Below are 4,984 nucleotides of genomic sequence, written 5' to 3' on the forward strand. Positions count from 1 at the left end.
GCTGTGCTGTCTGCTCCAGGAGAGAAGGGTTACAGGGGAGGGGAAAAGAAGGGACTGCGCCCCAGGTAAACCCTGGCTGTGGTCTGGGGCTAGGAAGGGGGGTTAAAATCCCCTTCCCCCGAGTACAGAGCTGCCCTGCTCTACTAAACTTACTGCTGGCTGTGACTGTGGACTAAAAATCCCAGAGGCACGTGGAAGCAGGAAGAGGAAGTGATGAGCAACCCTGCAGAGTCCTGCTGCTGTTATTGTGGACTTCAAATCCCGGAGACCTCTGGGGCAGCAGAAAGAGAAAGCAAACACATAACCCATGCTGGCTACATGCCAGAGATGTGTGCTCTAGCACCCCCGGCTTCTGGTCTGAGCCACTTCAGGCATGTGGCTGCATTTTCTGAATCAAAAGTAAATGTCTGTTCACTTCTTTCTCAGTTTATTCTCTGCAGCTTAGACTAACCTGCAAAGACTGAACTGATTCAGCCTCAGGCTTTTTGATTGTCTGTACTTAGCCAGAAGGAGAGAGAGAGAAAGAAAGAGGGAGAGAGAGAATTTAAACCTCTTATATGCCAAAGGAAACTACACAAGTTCTTCCTTTCACCTTCCTACCTCCAAACCTAAAGTTACAATAAAATTATGCACTTTACACAGGGAGTGTGGCATGAAGACAGAAACAGGTGCATAATAGTTTTAGTTCCGCTACACCCTCCTCTCCACTTGCACTCACCCCCAAGAGTTTATTATGGGTAGTTAAGTTCAGAGAGAGAAAGCACATATACATATATACATTTTTTTTTGCTCAACTGCCCATAATAGACTCTTGGTAATAATGAGGAGATAACACTGATGTAGACTTTCTTCCCAAGAGACAAGCTCAAACACTATCACCTGTGCCCACGTGTTCTTCATGCCTGAGTCCCTGAAGAACTATTACTACAAAAGGTGAGTGGGTCTGGCTCCCCTTCACTACACTTTTGTGACTCAATCTTAAGGGTAAGATAATGATGTGTTACAAAAGTCTATGAATTAATGGATTTTCAGGGAACTGAGCAGGGTGGAACAGAACCACAGTGAGGTGCTGAAGCCCACTTAGAATCTGTTCCTAATTGTGCTCAAAACAATACATATACTACATTATTCTTGTTATTATCACCTAAACCAACTATTAAGAGAACTCAACTTTAAACATCCAAATCAAGTAATTCAGGCCATCTCTCTCAATTTGTGCGCCATTAGTTGCAAATATTTATTTGCTCATCAGATTTGCCAAAACAAGAGGGAAGATATCAAAGAACAAACTGGGTGTCTCACTCCAAATCTAAAACTGAAGAAAAACAGTTCATCTCTTTCTAAATGTCAAACTGTACATTGCACTCTCTTATATACATAATTAATTAATGAATATTTTAACAACAATGCAACTTGGCATATTCTTCACTGATGAAAGCATTTAGTGGTTCCACACACTGAAATAGACTTTTATAGTCTTCAAAAGAGGCAGGTAGAACATTTTTGTTCTCCCCCTATTCCCTTCACAAAGTATAAAGAATTCACAAAAAAACGTACTCAGAAAGGTGAACAGGAGAGAATTCAAGCCTGAGCCACTTCAGGACTTCTGCTCTCATCTATCCAGGGTATATAAAGCAGAATTCTACATGGCACCCCTAAAATGATCTCTTTCCTGATGTTCTCCTGGCCTCTACAGACTCTTCCAGGATACGTCGCAGAGCACAAACTCAAATCTCAATGACATCTAGAATCCTGCAGTAGAGGTCTGCAGCATATATATTTAGGGACATCATTTAAAGAACCCTCTGAAAAAAAAAAAAAATCAATCCAGATGTGTATCACTATTGCATATATAAAACACATGTGTGTGTCAGAAGTGACACTTATTTGAAAGTGGTTTATTTAAAAACAAACAAACACAGAACAACCATGACAACTGTTCAATTTTTCCTGTTTTACTGTTGTTTTGAGACAGACCCAAAGATGATGTAGGGTTGGAAGACAAAGTAGAAGGAATGTTGGCAACAAAGCTGCTACTAAAGTTAAATGTTTCATGATCTAATCCAAATCAAAAGGTTTAAAATAGCAATTTCTGCTGCCTGCCTTTGTTAAGTATTATAAACATGCATCTGTAGATTAACAGCCTGAAAAGGTATAGTAAAGACCGCATCCCATGAATGAGTTTAAGTGTTTTTCCAGTTTATTAAGCTAAACTTTAATTTTCTAAATTTTATTTAGATTAGCAGCTGCTGCTCTCTGGCTTCTCATGTACACTGGACAGAGAAAAGAATTCAAATGACTTCAGGTTAGATTCCTGGCTAGTATTTCAAAATTCGCAATGAGGAAGAAATTGTTCCCCTTGCAATGACCCTACTGTGCTAAAATAAAACTGCTATTCTGTTATTGAGAGAAAGAACTAGAATTTTCAGGATTATAAAAGGTGTAAAACTGAAAATATGTTTTTTCTCCAGTATTTCCTGCTCCTATCCCTCCCAACAGGTCTCTCAGGCTTGCACATTCCTCATAAACGTTAGCTGGGGTTAGAACAGGGTTGGGCAATTATTTTGGGCAGGGGGCCGTTTACCCAGTTTTGGCAGGCTGTCGAGGGCCGCATGGGTAGTCCCACCCCTTGACAGGTGCCCCACCCCCTGGTAACCAACTTGGAACCAATGTCCCAATGTCTTGGGACCAATGCCCCAGGGCCAGCACAGGTGGGGCCCAGAGTGGGGTGCTGGCCAGCAGGGGTCTGTGGAGTCGGGCTGGGCTGCACCAGCAGGGAGGGGGAAGCTGCCTCATCTCCACAGAGCCCCTGCCAGCTGGGACCCCATGCTCCTGCTACCCTGCTCTGGGCCCCACCGGCACTGGCCCCAGGCCACTGTGTCAGGCCCCGTGCTCCCGCTGGCTCCCCACCCACTCACACCCAGTGCCGCCCCCCTCCCCAGCCCCACGGTACAGGCGGGGGGCAGTGCACAGTCCTGACCCCCTGCTCGCCAGCAGGGAAGCTGGTGCTGCACCTGGGCAAAAGTGGCCCCTTGCCTGTGCTCCCTGCTGCAGGCGCTCACAGCCCGCGCGGGGCTGTCCAGGGCAGGCACAGGCAACCTCATGCAGGGTGCTGGCCATGGGGTGGGCAAAGGGCCACTTTTCCCTGTGCTCAGCACCAGCTTGTAACCCGCCCCACTGCCAGCTAGCCTGGCAGCAGGAACAGGTTACAAGCTGGTGCTGAGTGCAGGGGGAAGGGAGAAAGCAGCCCTTCCCCACCCCATGCCCGAGGCCCCGCGCTGCTGACGTTCGCAGCCTGCCTGGGGCAACCTGTGCCTGCTCCAGACAGCCCCGTGCAGGCTGTGAGCGCCTGCAGCAGGGAGCACCGGCCAAGGGGTGGGCGAGGGGCCGCTTTTCTCCACGCAGGGAAAAGTTGAGCGCGGGGGTGGAAATGGCCCGCTCCCTGCCCCACGCTGTAGGCGCTCGCAGCCCGCATTGGACTGTCCGGAGTGGGCACATGCAGCCCCAGGTGGGCTGCGAGCAGCTGCAGCGCAGGGCACCAGGTGTGGGGCAGGGAGGTGCTGCTTCCCCCTCCCCTCCACTCCTTCTCTGCCCGGGGTCCCCCCCCTTACCTGAGCTTCCCATGCCAGGGAAGCCGCATGATCCCAGGCCAGAAGCCCCAGCTTGGACTTCTGACTGGGGGGCGGGGCTGGGTGGTCCCTGCTGTTGTGGGAGCCTGCTGGGCTTCTCCTGGGCCCTACTGCCCTTGGTCCCTGCCATTTTTTACAAGAACCAAAGGCAGAGAAATATTAATTTTCTACATTTTTTAGGGGCCCTGTGGGCCAGATAGAATGGTCTCATGGGCCGCATCCGGCCCGTGGGACGTATTTTGCCCACCTCTGGGTTAGAAAGACCAAAATCCACATATTTAACCATGAAACTGCCATAGAAAAACCTACACAACCATTTTAAAGGGATTTCTTTTTAGTGGGGGTGGGGCATTGGTCATACAGAGACTTATACCAAATAGAGTTTTTAGCTACAATGGTGCCAATTCAGATTTACACTTTATCCACCAAAAAAATCTATATCTCAGTTTTTTTGATCAGATGGGTACCTGAACTAGAAAAGTCAGGGTTACAGAGCTTGTTGAATTTTTGACCTGTCCACTAGTCTAAGTGCAACCCTCTCAGCTCTCAGGCCTGGTACCAGGTGAAATCCCATGATTCACTAACTCTTAGACTAGGAGCCAAGTATGAGCTGCTCTGTAGGAACTGAGAAAGACATGGAGGAGATTGTTTTCTTTCTTTTTTCTTTAGGTTTTTCAAGGAATTATTAACACATATAACCACCAGACCACATTCCACTCAAAATACTGTTTAATCTTAGGAATAGAAACAAATTTGAATTATTTTTAAGTAGAAGTGCACCAATACATAAGTCCGATACCAGATCAGCACCAATATATAGAAAATTGACTATATCGGAAATTGGCCTGATGTGGCCAATAAATTGGCCGATTAATGCCCTTGTGTGCATGCAGTCACAGCAAAGCATGCAGGCAGTGAGAAGCAGAGCCCAGCAGTGTACTGCTGGTAAGTCTGTTGTGGTGAAAGGGGAGAGGGGAGGGAAGGAGTATGGGGGGCAGATCAATGTCCCCCACAGTGAGGGAAGGAGTGGGGCTGGGGCTTGGGTAGGTGCTGCCCAGTCAGGGAAGGACGGGTGCGGGACAGAGCTGCGGTTTATGCAGGGGGTGTGGGGGGAGGGGGCAGCTCCCACCGCTGCGTGGTGCTCATCCGGCAGCTCCCGCCACTGCACCCGCTGCTCATCTGGGAGGGAAGTACGTGTCCCCAGATCTGCATGAAGCGGGCTGCCGCTGCAGGTTGGGGGCTGCAGTGTGCTTGGGGTGGGTGGCAGCAGCACTGGGAGGGGACAAAAGGGGGACTATGGTGAAATTTGGGGTGGCTGCAGCACCCATAGCCCCCCCCCAGCGCTGCTGCCACCT

Source organism: Alligator sinensis, unplaced genomic scaffold (assembly GCF_000455745.1).
Source record: "Alligator sinensis unplaced genomic scaffold, ASM45574v1 scaffold562_1, whole genome shotgun sequence".
Taxonomy (NCBI): Eukaryota; Metazoa; Chordata; order Crocodylia; family Alligatoridae; genus Alligator; species Alligator sinensis.